This window comes from Struthio camelus, chromosome 2 (assembly GCF_040807025.1).
Source record: "Struthio camelus isolate bStrCam1 chromosome 2, bStrCam1.hap1, whole genome shotgun sequence".
In the NCBI taxonomy this organism is placed as follows: Eukaryota; Metazoa; Chordata; class Aves; order Struthioniformes; family Struthionidae; genus Struthio; species Struthio camelus.
This window is the reverse complement of record NC_090943.1, coordinates 51,194,362-51,215,503: the sequence shown is the minus strand read 5'-3', so window position 1 is coordinate 51,215,503 and position 21,142 is coordinate 51,194,362. Positions and strand designations below refer to the sequence as shown.

The 21,142-nt window shown below is 44.1% G+C and overlaps 1 long non-coding RNA gene across 1 annotated transcript; it reads right to left on the bottom strand.

The window, feature by feature from the left end:
* Positions 1–2,435: 2,435 nt before the first annotated feature.
* LOC138066176 (uncharacterized) lies at positions 2,436–19,892 on the bottom strand. The gene is made up of 3 exons (XR_011139415.1): positions 19,793–19,892; positions 2,932–3,044; positions 2,436–2,528 (listed from the first exon to the last, which is right to left on the bottom strand). It is a non-coding gene; the product is annotated as an uncharacterized lncRNA (long non-coding RNA).
* Positions 19,893–21,142: the final 1,250 nt, after the last annotated feature.

Below are 21,142 nucleotides of genomic sequence, written 5' to 3'. Positions count from 1 at the left end.
CACTTTTCTCTTTTCAGTTGTCTGCTCTAAATACAAGCCCATGTGATTTTCCTATTTGCATAATATCTTCTGACAAGCTGACTATGAAGTCATCTTGGATGATTTGCTTCTCTTTGAGAAACAAAATGGGAGACAGTAACATCCAAGGAAACTAGTATATCTATTTCCCTTGGAACAAACGACTTCAGCTCTCAGAGCTTCGGTTTCTCTAGAGGTAGCAAGATCACAAATTATGCAGCTGCCATGGAGATGGAGGCAGAAAATCTCTAAAGGAATCTGGAACTATGATGTCAAGCGGGTCAGATCTTTGACTTACTATTTTATAAATCAGAAGATGTTCTGAGATGCTCCTCATCCCTAGACAATGATAAAATGGTCCTAGTGTTATCCACGCAAGACAACCAAGTAGGTCACAAGAGCTAGGAACTTAAGTATGTGTTTTCTCTCCTTCAAATAACATGCAGTGGTGCTCTGCCTCTTGCAGATCTGGGAAGTAAGACATTAATCTTTGCTTTTATTTAAAAAAAAGTTTCCAGGGACTATCTTTTCACTGAGCCAGAAGCCTTTGAAAATTTGGTCCCAATGTATCTTGTCTATGAAGTCAATTAGCTCCTAAAATGACAATGCATTAGAAAGAACCCAAAAGCTGATATAGAAGTATCTTGCTTTATTAAGCCTGGGCAATTTTCTGTCAACAAAAATTATGCTTCTGAAGTGATATGGAACAAGAATCAAACACGAAAGCATACAAGTATCCACTTTTGAGCCCTTGAACAGTTACAAGAAGCCACTTCTTCTTGGTATTTCTGCTACACAAAATGAATTTTCATTACCTGAAGTATCTATTATCTAATGAATAAAAAGACAGCATTATACAATAAAGTGTAATACGAACAAAAACCCTGCAAAATATTCATTACTTCATGGTGAATTCTTGTGGCAGGAAAGGTATTTTTAGCGATTTCTGTGGCAGTGATGATGTGTCACTGACCATACTACTGAGTCTGCAATCAAATTTCATCTTGACTTCTAAACAATAGAAGCAATGAATTTCACAAATGAGCATAAACTGGTCAAAGAACCTGTAATTTTTTTCATCAGGACATGATGCTCCAGATCCTTGGCTATGGTTGGGGAATGCACTTCCCAAATTCTGAGTGGTTCATGCGTGGTCCAAAACCTATGGAAACTTGAAGTTGACACAATGGTCTAAAACACTAAGGCCAAATCTAGAGATTTCAGGCCACCATTTCTGTAGGAGGAAAAAATTGCACATTAATCCAGCTGTGGGCACAACATCCACAAGCATTACAGTTTGAAGACCCTCCAAACTGGGACCTGCCCTGATGACTTTGATATTCTCTTTACAGCACTTTAGAAGAACTTTAGGGAAAATATATACCTCCATCTCCTAAAGAGAAGCTACATTTGGGTCCTTGAAAGCTCCATTCCTTCTTCATGCATTTAAGGATAGTGTTCAGTGCCTGCATGCCTGCATTGCATTTTGTACTCTTGCTAGCATACCATGCCTTTCCTACAGGCAGGAAACCAGAAAACAGAGCTTGCTAATGTCTGAATTGATCACAGAGGATATTTTGGGCTCCATCCCCACTACTTCATCACAGTTTTGCAAATAGGGATGCAAGGCCAAATATGCTCCAGCTGGTCACTTCTGTGAAAGGTAGCCATAACGGCAGGGAACTGACCTGTTTGGCTAAGCACAGAGTTGGGTAGTAGTGTGCACTGCCTTGGCCTCAGTGACAGCTGTAAGAAATACAAGTGATTAAGACATTTAGAAAATGGTGGCAATAGGTGGGAAAGGAATTATACCATGGACAACATAAAGAACTAGCACAAAGGCTGCGAAGGGCACAGCTCCAACAGAAAGAGGAGTGCCCGGGCTGTAGCTAGGTCAAGCGCTTTTAACATCAGGTAGCAGGTGTGCAGATGTGCAGGGAGTGGTGCAGTTAGCACTGTGCTCTGAGGAAGCATACAGAACCATAAAAAAACAGCAAAGCATTATTTACAGAAGCCAAACAGCCAAGGCTGAATCTGCCTTGAAAACAAATCCACAAAGTTATACTGGAGAGCAAGTCATGAAGGGCAGGAGTCTGGCAGAGTGCCTGTAATTGTGAAAATAACTGATATGTTCAGCTGGGTGTCCAGAACCCAAAAAGGAGGAAAAATCAGTCTGATTTGTCCAGAAACATTTTTCTCTTTTTTTCAACAAGCGAAAAATAAACTATTTTGGGTTAAATTAAACATTTTATTCCCCAAAACATTTTGCTTCCCACAACTTCAATCAGAGTAAGGAAATGGGAAATTAGGGTCTCATTTCACATTTGGGCTTAGGAATTATCCACTAAGCTGAGGAGGATGTAGGTGGTCCTAGGGCCGCTCCCTTCCTCCTCCAAGTCCAGTAGTTTTGACACTCACCCGCAATATGTGAGAGGCAACTTCAAGCCCCTCTGGGGCAGAGGAATGAAGCGAACGAACCGAAGCCTGAAAGGAGCCGCATCCCTGGCTTTCTGCAAGACAGCGTAAGCTCTATAAAGAGAGGCAAGGGGAAGCAGGTCTGGGATGACTGAGGAGAGGCGAGGCAGGACGAGGGTGCTCCTGACTGCCTGATCTCTTGGAAGGGCTGAGTCAAAAGCCCCGGAGGTCAAGGAAATCCTGGGGAAGAGCATGGATTAGCTCTTGTGTAAGAGGCTTGAAGCAAGGTGAGTCTCCAGACAGGTACACAGGAAACTCACTGTCACTCTATGGGATGGAGATGAATGCAATGGTCAAGATCAGAGTAGGCAGGGATGCCTGGGTTTTTTTCTTTCTCTTTTGGCAGAGAGCTATAACGTAGTTGTAGGGGAGGAACACAGAAAAGAGAGACTTCAAACAACAAAAATGGGAATGAGACTGAAAGGGATAAATACTCACCAGCTCAGACAAGATGAGAATAACTGGTCCTCATTTGGCAAGGCTAGCTGAGTAGCAGTTTCTACTCCAAATATTCAAGTATTTTTTGCTCCACATATTCAAATATTTTTAGCCTGAGTGAAAGAATGTCAAGAGTTGAGAGGGTGAATATCCATAATACCCTGAAGCTCAGCAGTGATGGGCCATTCCAAAAGTCCGAATCAGAGAAGGGACCGGAGTTCAGCAGTCCCATATCCCAAGTGTGTCCTCACATTTGCATGTCGAGGTATATAAGTATGCAATGGAGGGGAAGAGAGAGAAGGAGGTAAAAGGGGTATTCTTCTCTATGAATAACTACTCAGATTTCCACAAAATCTGTCAAACTCAGACAAACTGCAAAAGGAAAATCTCTGGCTACTACTAATCCCATTGAATGCATCTACTCTTTTATTTTGTTTTCCCCTGAAAATATTTGCTGCATTGTTTTTCCTGTCTTGAAACTGAAGTAAATGATTTTCTGATAAAAATTTTTCCTGGGAATAGTAGCGCTGTATACATCAATGAAATATATAAGGTGGAATACAGCATCTATGTCCCTCACAAAAGCACACATGTAGATATTCAGCTTCTGTTCTGGAAGAACAACTCACATCTTGATTTAAATGTCACAACTTTAGTTAGCTGGCTCTCCAGTCAAAGCTGCTTCTTTCCATACTCTGACTCCCTCCAACTATTAGCACAAGGCAGCCACATTGCAGGCGGGTGGCAGTCTGACAGTCAGAGAATGGGACCTGGAATTAAATACAATGTCGCTTTCCTCCCTTTCACGCTAATTCCAGCTAATTTGGATTCCTTCCTAGGGAATGCTGAAAACTTTTTCCAGCAAGTATAATGTAGTATATTATTGATACATTATATCAGTTATCTATACAGCTTAATAAAATAACTTTTCAGGAAAAAATACCCACAAACAAACCCTCACCCCTCAACATCCTCCTCAAATCCAAGACTATATGACACATAATTACAAGCAGTACAGAACAACACAGATTTAGAATCTGTTGTGATCTTGGCCACACCGCAGGGCAGAGCACAGTATATTAGGGAACTCATCCCAGCCTGAAAGACGTATAGCAGCACTATCTATCTCAATTCCCAAGCCAGGCTAACTGAAACGTGGACTTGCTGTCATAGCTAAATAGGTAGCAAAATATATCTTAAATATTAAGGGCCACCTTACAATGAACCTAGTGACAGTAATGAAGAATCAGGTCCATGAATTTCTGTGATGGTCCTTTTTCCTTTTCCTCTAACTACTGATAGCAAGCCTGCAATTTTTAGGTAAGGAAACTAGAGCACCTCCAAATTCTGCACCTAAAGATTTGCGGCACTCTGCTCATCAGCAACTGTTTCTCACGACAGTGACGCTGGTAGGTATGTGGTGCACGCAACACATTCGCGGTGCGTGTAGCAGGCAGCAGCAGCTCCGACCTGCCACTGGCACTCAGCCCGTGCTCACACGGAGCTGGTTTCAGAGAGACCTGCAGCCCGGAGGTCATTAGAACAGCGTGTTGCAGTCTGAATTCCCACTTACAAACTGGGGCACCACAGCGCAAATTTAGGCTGCTTCAGAGCCTGCTTCCTTCTTACGCCATGTGGGGAGGGGGAGGTGATTTAAATCCTCCTCTGACCTCCCAGTGCTCTCTGCTCCTTTGGTCTGCTCCAAAACTCACTGCAGGTTGGGCTGCAGCATTCACCAGAGACCCTCTATTTCTGCAGCACCATCCTGCTCTTACCACTGTGGTAATTAAGATTGCAAGCCTTGCTTCAAAAAAAAAAGAAAAAGAAAAAAAAAAGAAAGAAAAAAATCAGCTTGAACATAGCCAATAAAAAATAAATCTGGTTACTTCCTGTCTCATACTCAGATCAGTCTGAAAATGAAACATCATGCAAGCACAAAGAGTTATTATGTTACTCACAGCCTCCAGCTATTCTGACTTCACTGGATGCCTTACAAGCATCTATTGTTCTTGGAGATAGCCTGAGACTTGCTTCCCAGAGAGATTATCATATATTCTTGCTACAAGGAGGGAAAAAAGGCTCTGATATTGTGTCATGTCATCTTTAGCTGCATCTCATACGCTATATGCTGTGAAAGTGTGAGAAAGAAGAAAACAATCCTGTTACACAGCTAGTGGCATTGAACCATTTATACTACACGCCCAAGAACCTATATTTTACTAATAGTTAACTCTAACTCCACCTCCTTGCTCCCTGGTACCTGTCAATATCTTTATACACTGCCCTCCACAGGAGTAAACCTTTTTACTTTGACTGTGAAAGCTGTCTTCCAGATTGCAAGTGATAAATTTTGTGTTTCATCCCCCTCCATCGCCTACCTCCAACCAGCGGTGTTATTTACGGAGTCCACTCCATGTGTTTACTTAGCTAACTCCCTTAAATGGTCTGTTCCTGCAAACCATCTGAGGCTGGAGAGGTGACTGCCTCGCTTTCACTGTATACTTAAACTGAATCCCTTTAGAGTTGACAGAAGCTCTCCTGTACACTTCAGGGAGCTCTGAATTCAGTTCGCTATTTGTATAGGGTTGGCTGTTTATACTATTGACATATAGATGGAAACATGCAGCAGGAGCTGATGACTGGGTGCTCTCTGAAAGCATGTGCAAAGCTCTTCATCCACGTAGTCAGTGATAAGCCAGCTTCTAGGGAAGGTATCCAAATACTCAAAACCATGATGTGACAGAACATTGCAAGATACAGTACAACAATTTTCCAATCTCATGAAACTCCAGAGAAAAATCCAGAGCTTCAAATACTCATAATGTTGTGTGGGTTGGTATTTATGAAGAAGCTTCCACGCCCCACTAAATATCAAACACATTTCCTTTTTGGAATTAGCTTTTGGGGAAAGAAATAAAACTCTTCAACAGAGGAAGGCATTTAGCATGATGGAGAAGGGCCACGAGATAGATCTGGACAACAAAACATTACGGCTTAGTAAGAATGAATAGTTTATTTCCCCCTCTCTAATGATGCTAATCCACAACATATAGCTGTGTTGCCAATAGTCAAAATAGGCCACTACTCAGCAGCATGCTTTAGTGGTACTTCAAAGAGGTAAAAGACTCAAAAGGGAGCAAATAGCAGGTAACAGGGCCACTTTCTTCTTCCCATCAGAACTTTAGCAGCTTGTACTTGCACTTCCTAAGTCCCACCCTTCCCAAATATCCTTTTAAAAAATGTAATTGACAGTACAGTGCTTAACGTGGTAGTCCTGAACGCTCCCACAGAGCCCGGTGTTTGCGGGAAGGGATGAGTACATGCCTCAGGGTTCCTTTTCTTGCCTAGATTTAATCCAGGGAACAGATGACATATATTATATCCTAATAGACTATGATAGAACTAGCAGACCACACCAAGTTCTTTTATTTTGGCTAACAGGTAAATACTCTTGAAATTTCATGATCTCAGACTACACAGATGTGGAAAGCTGGAAACAAGAAAGTGGTAAAACATAGCAAGAGAAATCACAATCTCTACAAAACAATAACAGTGACCCTACCTCAGATTTTGTTTTCATGTTTCTTTTAGGCCTCAATTTGCAGAACAGCTTGTTATTATGTTCACTCGGCCTTGATGTGCTGTTTCAGTTACCGACCTGTCCTCTAACGCCTCTCCCAACAGGATTCACTTGAGGCAATTATTATTTCTATTATAGTCTTACAGGAGCACAATCAGGCTTGAAGGGAAAGAAAACTAAACTAAAGAGAGAGGGAAGGGACTGGGGAACTTGCCAAACCCATGTATGAGAAACCTGAGTAAATGTCTATTTATTTTGTTCATGTGAATCTCAGGGCAAAATAACACATAACAGGCAAAATAGCGGGGGGTGTGGTTTACAACTGCTGGAGAAAGAATACTTTAAAGCTGAAATAAATGGATCAAAGCAAAAGCATTCCAACCCAAGCAGGAGTTTATCCCCTGCCTAATCTCTGCTCAAACAGGAAAACCAAAAGGACAATAACCTGGTGCCTACCTTAAAGAGGCTGTTCAGAGAAGGGAAATCTTTAAAAGAAAATAATAATAATAACAGCAACAATAATAATAATAAATAATAATATCTCGGTCTTGAAAAGAAGGTTTGAGGCAAACCTTGAGGCAAACCAAAAAAGGCTTGAGGCAGGAAGAGCCAGCACTGAGCTGCAACATTGCACAGCATGCTGAGCCACAAGAAGCCACCTTCCCCCTGTTCGGGGAGGGAGCCTTTTCTAGTGACTTTGCCCCAGGCGAAAGGGACTGCTGGGCATGTTGAGGGGGGAGAGGGAGGGCTCAGGAAGAGACACAGAAGTACTGCTCAGCTACTACTCAGGCATGAGGAGGAAGTCAAAACAAGGTAGGAAATGCACTGAGGAGGTTAGGAAGCAGAACTTTTTCCCCTCTTCTATTTCTGCTTGAACCTGTCACAATTCATAACAAACGTAGAAAATGGATCACGGATAATTAGCAAACCTGGTATCAAAATCCAAAAATACTGAGCCTAAAAGAGTATGATGCACATTTACTCTACAAACTTTATGAACTGCTCTGGAGGTTAAAAGGAACCTGAAGTGAGTCAGGTGGGACTGTGAGTACCTCAGATGCCAGGATCTGCACGGCTATGCCAAACCTAGAAGCTCTTCTTTCTAATCATGGGAGCTGCCTTGGATGACCAAGGGCGGTTCTTCACCCACAGCCACATAATGAGTATGGCAAGAAAGCAACTTCTGAAGACTTCTGGAAAAAGCTGCTTGTGCATGAGATAAGCTTGCAAGAGACAAGCAATATTTTGACCTTTTTGCTCTGGGACTGCTCATTCCTATCATCCCAAAACACACTGCTCTAAAAGAGCTGCAAAAATTGAGGGCATAGGAACTCCCTCAAAGACAAACCAACTGTTTTTTTAAGAACAACTCTAGGGAGCGGTTATTGGGACATATTCAAATATGGCTGAGTTCGGGCTTGAGAGCAGGATGGCCCTCACTTTTTCAAAACGTTTCATCTAAAATGTCTTGAAAAGCCTTTGTGGACACTCTAAACTGGTCTGCATTGCTAATAACATTATGAACTTTTATAGCTTTTCTTGGAGACAAAAAGTCATTTAATGACCCTTCACAGCATCCCTATGTGATTAGCAGAGATTACAACCTCTATTTTATTGACTATTTATTTTATTGAAAAGGTAGACAAAGGCCATGGGCCACATCAACATTCGTATCCACAAGAGAGCTATGTACCACAAGCATACTTAGGAGAAATCACAGGAAGCTAGGCACCTACACTGGAGCTTTAAGTCTTAAAGCGTCTGAATAAAAGGGCTTTTTCTCAAGTCTCTGACAAAGCTGAGAATAAAGATCTGCTCTCCTGATTTGTAGACATGTCCTTTAACTAGAAGGTTTTTCTCAAAACATATTAAACTAACAGCAACCTCTTAGCAGAAGCAAGCTCATGAACACTAATATGAGATTACCACTTCATTCCTACACCTCGGCTGGGTCACTCTTGGCTGTTGGTCTAGTCACCATTATCCAGTGTGGCAACGACAGTTAGTTGATCCTAGACATAAAACTCAGCATTGTACTCATCCCACCCATGTCGTACTGAGGCTCAACAGATACAAATAAGCTTCACCTATTCAACATCCAAAATCTAGGGCCCTGCATGGACAAAACGCCTCACTGTTACTCTGTCACTATACAAAATTAACCTTCACAGGAGATTCAGCAACAGAAAAGGGAGGAGGGAAACAGTCTACAGCTCTTGTCAACTAAAGCTCCCTTCTATTTTAGTTGAAGCACTAAAGATGAAGGAGGGGATGCATACTAGTAAATATTTTTAATTAAATGTCTTCTGATTCTGCAAGTCACGTAAAGGAATTTATAGCCTGCCAATCTGGAATTGAAGGTTATCAGCTTGTGAGTAGCCAAAGTCCCTCAAAGCCACAGAAATAAGAACTAGAGCTGAGCAAATCATTCACAACTAATATTTTTTTCATGAATTTCACCTTTGTCTGAGAATTCTGTATAAACAGATTGCAACATTCTGTAATTTATTCATTATTTATGTTCAAGAGTAATGTCAGCAAATAACTTCCTCTCTGTAAAGCAGTCCATTATAAATTATAATCTGCAATATGTGCCATATCCATCTATTTCCCTTTTTATTCCCTGGTAAGGGGAGTTAACTAAGCAGTGCAGTGTAAATTTTATAAGAAAATAATCTATTCAGAATCCACTGTTGGTCAGTACATGAGCATCTATGTTTAAAAATCGCTCAGCAAGCCCTCATACTTGTAGAGCTTGAATATACACAAATAAATGCAAAAGTCAAACACGAAAGGATTGCTGAACTCAATCAAATCAAAACTCTCTTGCAAATTCAAATTATTACATACATTTTTTCTCCTTTCCTATTCACTCCGCTCTGCTGGGTAGCAAGGGAGTACAATACATAGTAACTTCTTGTCCCGGAGGTTCTCATGAACTTTTCTCTCCTTTTTTTCCAGCTACATGGTTAAAAGATCTCCAAATTCAATGCTCAGTTCAGCAGAAATCATGATGTTGTTGATCACTTGTAATCATCCTCTTTTGCTGAAACTATATGATTTTAATACGAAATTAGACAATGCTTCCCTAGAAAAGCTCCCTTTCTCTCCTTTGCCCTCTACCTGTTCCCCTTGGAAAGCTGAGGTACGGCTAGAGCAAATGTGGAGACATGAAACCAAGCATGGCTGAGTTTCATACTGAAAGCATTGCTCAGCTAACACTGTGTAGTGCCTGGCTACATACACACGAATAGCTTCACCCGTTCTCAAACTTGAATTGCAGACTATGCCCCCAAGCACACTTGAGGCAGTATCCCACAGTCCTGGGCTTTCCCTGCCACTCCTGAAAGACATGACAAGAGCCAGGACTCCACTCCAGCCAGACACATCACCAAACCACGGTCTGCTCACATGAAAGTCAGTCCCTGACTTACCTACACAAACCACACTATCTACCGTATGGATGTATATGTCAGCTATACGGTGTGCAAATACGTACCTGGAAGCTGAAACAGAACTTGGGAAATCTGTAGCATAGCAATTACACACAGCCTATGCAGCATACATGCTACACAGTTTGGTAGGGCTACCCCATATGTTCTGATACCCACCTTTTTATTCTCTGTAACTTTACTACACAAGTGCAATCCTACATAGTGTGGACAGACATTCTCATTTGAAAAGTGTCCTCTACACTGATCCCAAGATTATTAGACAGCGTGCATGTCTAAAGCACCTGGTCAACACTAAGCCTTTCATTGCTGCAGCTATAATAGCAGCCTATGGAGCAAATATTTAGCATAGCTGGGCCCACCTAGTGTGAACACAGAAAGGTGTTCTAAAATGCAACCTTAGAATATTTGCAGATATACTCCAAGAACTCTCCTAAGGAAAACATATACTATAAATAAATACTAGATGTTCCTATTAGCTGTAATTTGTTGAAATAGTGCTTTGTTTTGAGATCTTGAGGAAGAAGGTAGCAAAAAGAGAGAACTAAGGGTGCTTTTTTTTTTTTATCCGAAAGAAATATACTTTTGTAACTAGACATACAGACCCTAATCTGCATGCACTACCTCTGCTAAAAATCAAAAATTTTATTTTATTGAATGATTTGAATGCCCATTTGCTCCTTTAACAACAAACAAAACAAAACCACATAGTCGTCTGCAGCATGGCCCAACACCTGCCTAATCATGACCACAGGATATCAATTTTTCTAACTGCTGTAGAATAATGTAATTTCATAGACGGATTCAATTCGTTTGTGCTTCATGTGAAAGATAATGACTGCTCACTGGAGGCCAGATCTTTGCACACCTTAAACAGATGAGCTGTCCCCATTGATTTCAGACTGTCATTGTAAGCTCTTTCACCTCCTCATATACTTTGCATCAGCACCTGTGCTCAAAGTGTGTTTGTTGGGTTAGTCTGAAGATCAGAAGTAGCAGTCACAATGCAGCTGTCTGTACACAGCACTTTGGGGAGGAAGTGTTGGAGTGGAGATGTCAAAAAGTGATGAGCCTTACGAATATTTTTATCTCATGCTCTACTACAAGCTTTGCTTCCTGCAATTGAATGCCAGCACAATGGAGACACTTTCGCATTGACTCCAAGCAGCCTACATGACAAAAGTCTTTGTTGCCATGTGTGGTATCAAAGCTCCCTCTGTGTTTAAAAAAAGCTTTACAAATTTTTTAGTGATGTTGAGTTGCTTGGGTTCATTCACTCATTCCCCTGTTCTTGTGGCCCTTTGAATTCACTTTCCACAAAATATTCAGGCTTAATATTCCCAAAATAGCTGTCGGCAGGAAACGTTAGAGTTCTCAGTCTGAGAAATAACAGGGCCGTCTGTTGATCTGAATCACCAAGGGTGGGATTTTCGGTCTGTGCATTGCCGAAGGGGAGGGAGAGAAAGAGAGAGAGAGGAAGAGAGAGAGAGATTCTTCTAGCAGCTCCCAATGGGGTTTGCAGCAATGTTTGTATGTGTGAAGACAACTGCAAACCCTCACGAGTCACTCACTGCAGCTCACAAGCACAGTGTGAGACATGTAAACTGTGATCCGATTATCAGCAGAAAGTCCTCAGCACCTCCTGAACAGGAACGAATAAATAAATAGAGCAGTAACTGGGATCAGCTTGTCCTTGGTCTACAGTGGGGACCTGATACAAAGCCCACTGAGATTAGTGAAAAGACTCTCCTTGACTTCAATGTGCTTCGGGGCAAACCTAAGTCGTTAATTTGTCTCTTTTGCTTTGGAAAATAACTAATGACTTTATTCGTCAGCAAATATGCTTTCTTCATTTGCTCTTGGAGTTATACCCATCAAACATATTCATCTAGCCTACAAAGTTTCTGAACAAATGAGCATGGCTCAGGCATCTCTCTTCCTTGATCCAATTTTACCTCTGCCCTGTACAAACCCACTTTCTTCTCATGTTTACTGTCAATATTGGAAATTATGGAACAAATAATAGAATTTCTTTCTACTAGTGATTTCACAATAAAAGATGAGGCTGAGTATAGTTACCTTTAGAAATCTTTATAACTCTATATAGTGAATGATATTAATGAAGAGCCATGCAAGAGATTGAGTCTGCATTTCCATTCAGATCAAATTACTGTGGCTGAGTAAACATACTTTGAGGCATAATCATCACGTGAGTCGATTTGTCCCAAACAGATCACACCTTGTACACCTGTCATTTCCACTTAAACTGCATTTTGACAAAAGTTATTTCCAGACTCTGCGCGGGAGAAACTAAAGAGGAAAGAAAAATGCAACTGATCCTCGAGTACTCTCCTCACGCTGCAGCACAGTCTACAGCAACCCTCCAGGGCCTGCCTTGCATCTGTGTGATTGTACTGGAGCTAATACAATTAACTAACTGGTGAAACAAAGCAGACGGATGCTCAGACAGTTCAGTTTATGGCAAAGACAGAAATAAGGTTGATGGTCTGAAGCTCTCCAGGCCTGATCCATCCTGGGAGTTCCCACCCAAGGAAAGGAAATTTGCTCATACCCTCATTGATTTGGTGGCATGAATGTAGTGATGGGTTCTCAAGACCTCATCCCCTTTGCTCACCTCCCTGTCAGGGCCCTGAGTACACCCACATGCCTTCACAGCCCTGATCAGGCTCCTGCAGGACCTTCACCCACTCACCTTTTGCCTACTGCCCCACTGAGGCCCCTGTCCACCCCCAAGAGGTGTTGCGGGTAGGCCAGTACCCAGCTCTGTTCCCTGTTGATCCTGACTCATTCATTGGGCTTCCTGGACTGACCCTGGGGCTGCCTCGTCACATTGGACTTGTCTGATAATTGCTGGAGTGTCAATCGAGCCTGGCCCCCATTGCTGGACCTGCTCTACTCATCTCCCAGTTTCCCTCTTTATGAGTTGAAGTCATGCGGTTAGCAGCCAGCTGGCTCCCTGGCAGCTGCAGCCAGGCTGCCCCAGCCCCAGCTGCACAATTTCAGTATCCCCAAAGCTGACCGAAAGCGGAGAAGGTTTTGGGGGTCCTGGAGCACAGGGTGGTTGTGTTCCAACATGTGAGGTTTTATCGGGGTGTGGCCCAATCTAGAGCCATCTCTAAAAGCTGGGGAGTTACCACTGCTGAGCAACCGGATATTCATCAGGTAAAGATTAGCTATATCTGAATAAAAAACTCCCTATACCCTCCTATGATCACCCCTGAAGGGTGAGGAGAGCTGGGCTTGCTGTGGCTTCCACAGAGGTGTGGAAATTAAAGATGCCTGCAGGGCTGTGACCTGCCTTTGCTGGCTTGACCATGGTCTCCTGCCTGGTTTGGGGGTTAACCTGGAGCTGTGGGGGCAAGCCCACAGTGCTCAGCTGTAGGAGAGTTCAGTGCACAGCCCATGGGCTGGGCCCCATGGTGCAGGGCTGGAGACAGCCTGAGGGGCCAGGGATCAGCGAGGGCAGGTGAGCTGGGTGCGAGGGTGGCAGCAAGGCAGTCAGGGGCAGCATCCTTGCCAGCAAGGGCTCAGCCCCACAGACCTAAGCATGGTGAGCAGGGCAGCTCCAGTGGGACAGGGGCCAGGGCCAGTGGACAGTCCTGTGATTATCAGACAAATTCAAAGCCCTGAGGCAGGTCTGAGGTCAATCCAAGAAACCGAGATTGAGAGTCAAGATCTTTAGGGGATGGAGCTGGGCACAGGCCTAACCGCCAAACTGCTCAGGGGAGGTTGAGGGGCCCAGGCCTGAGCTTAAATGGGGCTCCTGGACAGCGGATGTGAGAGTGGAGGGGCAGGTGAGGCTGGTCAAGGCAATTAAGGCTGCAGAAAACAGCCAAAAACTGGACAGAAAGTTACCATCCTCTTTCATGGTGACTTCCGAGGTTGTATAATCTGTTTGTGTTTCATATAGAAATGAACTGAACATTTTTCTAAACTTTTGCATGCAATTGTGTTCTGCCAGAAACATCTGCTTTCAAGTGAAAGTAACCTGTGAAAAAAGGCTAGGCCAGGACACATCACATCTTCGTAAAAAAATGAAAACAAAACCAAAATATCATGTTGCAAATGTGCTGGCCACCCTTGCAGTCAGTTTTCTTTGGCTGTGCTCTGGGAGTTTGTTCCTAGGAGACACAGTTTGAAAGATAGACTGGGAGACAGATGTTTCTGGCCAGCACAGGAGAAAAAGTGATGAATCTTTACTTTGTTCTCTCACAGGAACAAATAGGGGAAAAATAAGGAAAAAAAAATCACTTCATTCATCAATAAACCAAAGAGTAAGCTGCTGGAAGGGAAATGAGCCTGGTATGTAGATCTTCCCTTGGGCCAGAGATAGGAGGGGCTCTCTATCACCCAGGGTACCTATCCTAATTAGACTTCTGTAAAACTGAACAGTTTTGCTTCATGGGAATCTGAATAAACATGTTCTTTACTTTTAATCTGTATGGGTTGCTGTTCCAGACTCTCAGCAGAGGTCCAATTAAAAAGCTGCAAATGGGGCACGAATGAGCTCTTGGTTGTTCTGCAGAGCTGGGATCAAGGCAGTGAGTCTGGACTCAGAACTGAGCTTAGACCTGTTGCTGAGGGTCTTAAAATCAGTAGGAATGAAGCATGAAGTGGGATTTTCACAAGCAGTTTTCTGCATCTTTAGCTGCCTAAGTAACTCTAGAAATGCAGCCCTTAGGCTGTCTACGTCAGGGTTTTCCAAGTGCCCCACTGGTGAGGCAACAGCAGTGGTTTCTGCTTACACACAGGCTTAGGGAGAAGCTGTAGCTCTGCAGCTTAGGTGCTGGGTGTATACCCCAACACTGGTGTACACCAGGGGAACAAGTTGCACTGCCTGGGGACCCTTGCTTCAGGCCTCTCTGAAACCGAAGGAAACCATCTCTCCTTCCTCCAGGGCTGTGGTGTTGTGTCAATCAGTGTTTACAAGGTGCTGTGATATTCCAATGCAGTGTACCTGGAAAAGCCTAACCTTAGATTTGTGCCGTGACCCACCGCAAACTGCTGGAAAAGGGCCATTCCCAGTTACTCTTTTTGGCATGGTTTCACTCATTGCTGCAAATGCTTTCCACATTTCTGAGCGTAGCAGTCACCTCCTCATTCATCTTGTAGTCATATTAAAAGCAGACATGGGTCAGAGATGGTAATGGTTAACACGATGCATTCACTTTCCTAGGCTTAGCACCTCAGACATATCAAGAAGCGCTCTGTTGCCTGCCAGAGTTAAATTAATAAGAGCGAGACTGCTAGACAGTCAGATTGCGGTCAGTTCAATAGAGGAAGAAGCAGACTGTGCCCAAGTTGTTGGGTGTCTGATAATGGAATTTTCTAGCGTCACGAAGAATGCAGGAGCTGACGGGCATCACGCTAACTCCTGCAGAAAACAGCACAACACATACGTAAACACCTCAGCAAAAAGTACTGAGTGCACTTTCACTCATCGCTGACTTGGTAATATATATCTTGGTTTGAAAAGTAAGCTCAGAGATCACGCACAGCTATATTCCTCTTGGCACGGTAAAACAGCAAGCTGTATTTCATTCATGGGTGGAAGCTCATTCAGACCGTAATACTGGGCTCCCAGGCACTTTTTTCTCTACTGCTTTCTCTCCCTATGGTATAAAGCCTCACTAGATGAATGAGTAGCAGGACTCCTGCTAACTCTATGTACATCTTAATGATCACTCAGAATGGTAATTACGTGCACATACATTGCAGAAAATGATTTTTATTAATTAGAGAAGGACGATAGACATGAGCAATGCTATTTTCTACTGAAACTTTTCCATTTATATACAATAGAAGTTTAGTTATGACAGACATATCAAATTCAAGGAGGAAATGTACCCTGTTACATATTCATACGGGGCCAACCTTCTTGCAGCGAATAATGATTTCCCCTCAGAGACATTGCTACAAGAGCAATTCTCCTTTACATAAAGGAGAATCATGGGCTGCATGCCGTAGCAGTGCCCAGGAAGAGCTCACTTGTGGCAGGAGATGAAACTGACCAAAGCCTGGGCAGAACAGACCCCACACCCCAGTGTGAAAGTCCTACTAACACAAGTGGTGTGCAGGCTCTGTGAGCACCTGCGTGAGCTATCACCACTTGTACATAACTTACAACTGCTGTGTGCCAGACTTCCTGAACATGTGCAGGAAGCAAGCATCCTTGAGCAAGCTATATTTTTGTGCTGTCTGAGAGCGGGAGTAAGAGAGCGTGGATGTATCATAATTTACCCATCCTGAAGGAGAACCCTACTAAAGAATCCAGGTCTTCAAAGAGAAACAGTGAAATGGTCCCAGATGCTTCATTCAGTACAGAACACACTAATGCAACTCAGAGATCCTACATTTCCCTCTCTCCAGTCTACGTGACCTCCCCTTCTGCTAGAGCAGGCTGAGTGCACACCATAATTGTTGCAAGATGAGCTTCTCCTTTCATGGGAGCGTCAAGAAGAGCTATAACTTCCTCCGCTGCTCTAAGCAGAGGAAGCTGAATGTACCAGTTTGGGGCGAGCCCAAGAAAGAGATCTGACTCACAGGAAGTGCTTCTCCAGGTGACTGAGAGAGGATGGCGTTGGAAGAAGCTTTTAAAGCTTTTAAAAGTAGCCGGAAGGTCCCTCTCCCTATGACCAATAGCTCCACATCTCCTCCATCACTACCAGCCTAATTCTTCAAGGAGAACGCTGGGTGAAAGCATCTCTAGTGGGCAAGCCTAGAGGTGGTTGGCCCAGGTAATTTACACGGTGGAGAAGAACTCTTCTCCCCTCTAACCAGGCTGGCAAGGTCTTTAGCTCCTTGGTCTGCAGGCTAGCATGCGGGCAGAATAGAATTTGTTGTTCTGCCTAGTGAACACAGGGGTGTCCTCCTAATGTTTGCAGCACATACCACCACTGTGCTCAGCCCCATCCAGCTGCGTCCTCTGTGTCTCTCTAAATTTTTAAAGATGCCTCCATCACACTGACTGTATGAAGAATCTGCAGCTGCAGAGGGGCCTCTGCCACTGTGGAGGAGGAGGGAGCAAGGACTGCTGGGGAGACATCTATCACATCATAGGGGAAATGTCTTTGTGTTGCCTCCAAGGATCTGTCCCCCACACAGTGACCTACATCCACCTCTGCCCCTTCAACAGTTCCTACCCTTCTTTGGAAAAGATGCCATTAAATGGAAGTACTGAGATAGCTGAATTACCTCAGCTGTGTGCTGGGACAAAAAAGTCTGAAGCAGCACAGTCCCCTTGCCAGGCTTGGCTGGTAGGCATAGCAATGCATCCCAGGTTTCCTGTTGGTTACTTCTGGGTATCAGAAGCACTGGAGACCAAGGAAATGCTACTTATTGGGAAACTCTTCTCACAGTGCTCCAAGAAGAAAGCTGACTGGAATATCAGGAAGCAATATTTATAGTCTGTGCGAGGCAGCTTCAAGGTCAGCTGGGGTCTGGCTTATGCTCAGCCTGCCTACAGCTGCTTTCTCTGGTCAAAAAGCGCTGAAAAGCCAAGGGAATTCAGCCAGGGCTGTGTTGCAGAGGTACGACCCAGGCACTGGAAACCTGCACAGATGGTGTCTTTAGAGAACGGTCTGTATCTGAATGCAGACGGAGGAACTAAAGAAAATGTCCCTGCATGGGGTCGGGTGAACTCATTGTACTGCCAGTCACTATTCTCTCTGACTTTGCTAGTGCTCCCAGGTTGATATGTCCAATATTAATGAGGCATTTATACTCCATCATGGAACCCTCTAACAATATGCATTCACTCCTAATGGGTTGTGCAGTGAAATTAATTAATATCATTTAATATTTTTATTTTGGGGTGGGTACGTATAGCAGGGATTTTTTTCTCCCCACAGGACTAATGTAACAAACAGCAGCAGGCTGTCCAGGTTTTGTGCTACCTATGGTCTGCCTAATCGTCACGGCTGTAAGTAAGCAGGAGTATGTGTTTGCACAACGTGTAGCACGTGTTTCTCAGGTAACTCTGAGAATATCAGTGACATGGAAGCGACATGAGGATCAGTGACGATAGGACAGGGGGAGATTAGCAGCAAGCGAGTGAAAAGCCACAAAAGGAAATATATTTTCTCCAAGAAGCCTCCTTCCTGAGTCAAATGCCCAAGCCGGAGAGTTTGGTGACCTGTAGCATTCGTTGTCACAGATGCTAAAGCACAGTCATAGTCAAATCTATTGTTTCTCACATATAAGGTGACTCTTATTTCACCAGCTAGGGTGGGGACATTGCCCTCAGCATGGAGATGATGAACCATTATGTTGATTCATCCTGCATGCCAGAGAAGACAGTTCTTATTGCTCCAAATCCTAAAGAATTAAGAGTCGCAGAGAGAAAAAACAGGGGGAAAAGGCTCCTTTAGGAAAAAAAATGAGCTGAAAAGGAAGTTCAGACCCACGAGTGTCTATTTTATATAAGCAAATAATAAAGGAAAACCACAGGGATGTGGACAGTGTGCACGTACACACTATACTAGGAGCAAAAAATATTATGGACCTAGAGGTGTATGTGGTTACAACCGGGCAGAGGTTTTATAAAGCACAGGCACACAGGCTCATATATTAACAGACCCAAGCTGGAGACCTTCCTAGCAGAAGAGACTGTCAGGGATATGCAGAATTATTTCCCTATACTTCTGCATCACAGCCTTGCCAGTCTTTAACACCGGGATTTTGATAACATTAACTCGTGAGGGAAGGAAAGTGCAAAGTTCAAGTAGGCCCAGATATCATAGACAATTTATACTCTGCTTGCTGAGATTTTTGCTCTTGCAGCATACTCCTCCAGAAAGCAGCAGCAGCAGCAGCAGCAGCAACAGCAGCAGACAGCTTTTAACATCTAATTTGGGAGGGTTTGGAGGGAGGGACAAAGGATCATCTGTGCATCTCTTCAGTATGAAGCCTGCTATTACCTGCCTGCTCAGGATGTTACCATTGCTCCAAGGAAACATGCCTGGACTGCAGAAAAGACATGAACTCAATTAATTCTGCCCAGCACCTGTGTATTCACTATACCCTCATGCTAATATTTACTGCGCATAATTGTATCACAGAGGTGGAAGCTGGACGTCTTGGCAGCTATGTAGGGAACGTTTGGAGATACACACAGCTCTTAAGAGCAGGGAGAAGTTTTGAGACTGAAGGACATGTATGTTAGGACAAAGTGATCAGATCATTTCACTACAGAGATATAAACTATCATCAGGTTCAAGAGGTGGAAGTAAGTTCATCCACATCTTACAAAGATTCAAGGTTCTCTAAAGATTTATTTGGTGTTGAAATTGTTTGTACTGCCTCATATTTTAAAATGTTTCTTCATAGCCCTCATAACCTATTGGTTTTCCCCCCCTTTTTTTAAAATAGAAGTTTATATTTTGAACCATGACTCACTGCAAGAGCTGGAGCTTGTGGCAAACTCTCTAGCTGAGGAGTGACAGCAAACAGCATGAGCTCTGCTAGAGAACACACATGGTCTCAGCACACACGGCAAAACACGCAAGGCAATCACATTATTCTTTCTCCTCCCCCGTCTCCATCAGCTTGGGCCCTGGGGATCTGCTCTAACTCCCACCTAGGACTTTGGTGGAAATCCCAACCACGCAGTGGTCGCTGGGGCAGGGGGGGTCTTCCCCTTCGCTTCCTCTTGCCGCCTTGTCAGGACCTGACTGAGCTCCCCCTGACATCGGCCGTGCTGCGCCTCAGACAAAAACCTCAGACAGATGAGCAGCAAAAATTCTTTTGCTTTTTCCCCCACTGCAAATTCGACAAAGAAAAGCTTCACCTGCGGCCATGCATAGCGTACCTTTGCCTCTCCTCAGCGTACCCAACTGGTGCATGGCCCGGCTCAGCGCGGAGAGGTCCCGCGGGTGCTCTTGACGCTCAGCTGCCCCCGGGCGAGCTCGGCGGCGGTGCAAAGCTGCAGCGCGGAGCCGTGCACAGCTCTGCGGCCCCCGGCGGCAGCCTGCCCACCTCCCCGGCGTGACAACAGGGCGCTTGGCGGGGAGACCGCCGCCGAGGTGCGGTACACGACGCTATGCACCGAGTCATTTTTCTCTCTCGCTGTGGGCAGCATGATAATTTAATCAGAAAACTGATGTTTTGAAGGCTAGAAAGTCAGCAGAGGGAACATAGTAGCGAGGAGGAGGAAGCGTAATGCCAGCAAGCAGCTTTCACGGCATGATGTGAAGCAGGGAAAGCTTCCAGAGGGAAAAATGCCACTCCTAGCTAAAAATAAAGTCTGCCCAGGAAGCCTGAACCCAACAGCTTGTCTGCTGCTAACTGAAGCAGCGTTAGCTGAAAGAGAATATATTGATCAGCTTTTAAAAAGAGACAACAGAATGCTTTCTGCGTTTGAGTATGTTTTGTATTTACTAGTTCGTGGCTTAGCAGAGTATGTGAGAGCTGGCTGTTTGGACAGCAGCATACGAGCTTTTCGTTTAAGTCGTGCACTTGAAACGGCAAGGTATCATCCACCTGAAAGGGAGGATTTTCTTGTCAAGTGATGCAGGCTTTTGAGCTAGGCAACCCAAATTGTGTTCCACAGATGCCAGTGAGGGCTGGTTAGTGCTTGACTCTCTCTCTAAATTGAGGTAGGGTTTTCCCTTAGTGCTCTGTCTCAGTTGCAAATAAAGCTGAGATTTGCCTGCCTCAGAGATGCGGAGGCTAAATGGTGTCCCGTTTACCGAGAGCTCTGCGATCTTTGCACTGACGGCATTAAAACCCGCTCTCAGAGCACAGCCATTAGAGAAATAGTGACAGTATCACCCTCTCTCCAGCTTCATAGGAACAGTGACAATCTTACCCTTCATAAATGTCACTCAAGGGGGAACTTAAAAGGTAAAAACCAGTGAGAGGTTTATTACGCAAACAAGCAAAAATAGCTACTGAACACATTGCACTGGAGCGAATACCAGGACCGAAATCGCTCTGGGGACCTGCTTGTCACTTACAAGCCACTCAAAGTAATGTTCTCAAAGTTTATGGCACCATTAGCAGCTCCCTAGTGCATTCTGGCTCTCTGCTCATTTGGGGGCCATCTACTGTACATACGATATGGCATACGGTGTATACCTCTAACCTTGCCTGTAATAATGCTCGTAACAGTGAGGGGTGATCAGGCGTGCATGTACAGAGGAGAAAGCGACACCAAGGG